The sequence below is a fragment of the Orycteropus afer genome, unplaced genomic scaffold (assembly GCF_000298275.1).
Source record: "Orycteropus afer afer isolate SDZICR_OR568_19922 unplaced genomic scaffold, OryAfe1.0 scaffold00068, whole genome shotgun sequence".
Lineage (NCBI taxonomy): Eukaryota > Metazoa > Chordata > Mammalia > Tubulidentata > Orycteropodidae > Orycteropus > Orycteropus afer.
In genome coordinates this window covers 8,149,166-8,149,825 of record NW_006921655.1, presented here as the reverse complement: position 1 = coordinate 8,149,825, position 660 = coordinate 8,149,166, and positions in this window count along the sequence as shown.

The following is a 660-nucleotide window of genomic DNA, read 5'->3' as shown; positions in this document are numbered from 1 at the left end:
AGGATCTCCTACATAGATCCCCTTCCAAGTGGATGACAGTGGTAGCTTGGCACCAGCTAGTTCTTCTGGTCTCATAGTCATATAGGCTGCAGATCGGATGGTGTACCAGCCGTTAGGACTAATTGTTTCCATGAATTTTGGTTTTCTTCATTCTTCTTTGCTCTGGCCAAGGAGAGACCCATCATTGCATCTAGATGGCAGCTTGCTAGCTTTGAATATCCCAGTCACTACTCGACAAAGTAGGAGGTGGAACAATGTTTTGTATAGTATGTTCTGCCAATTGAGCTTGATGTCCCCTGTGACTATGGTCCCAAGCCTGCAGGTTTAACTACTCGGTCCATTTGGGTAGCTGGCTGTGACCAAACAGTGACTACAATCTTGTCCCTTGTCAGCTCTACTACACACCTGGGAATTCTAATCATTCACATAAACTTATAGGACCATTGTCTGCCAACCCTATATATGTTTTTGTATACACTGCCCATTCCATAGACATACCTAATAGTTCATACCTGTCCACCCATCCATCCACCCATATACCCAGGTTCGCCTTCACTGACAACACAGTACTGTATGTGCAAAAGGGTTCATATTTGTTGTCTGTACTGCCCATGTACCTCTCTATGTCTTTCTTATCCTCAATGCTGCCATATTGGTCAC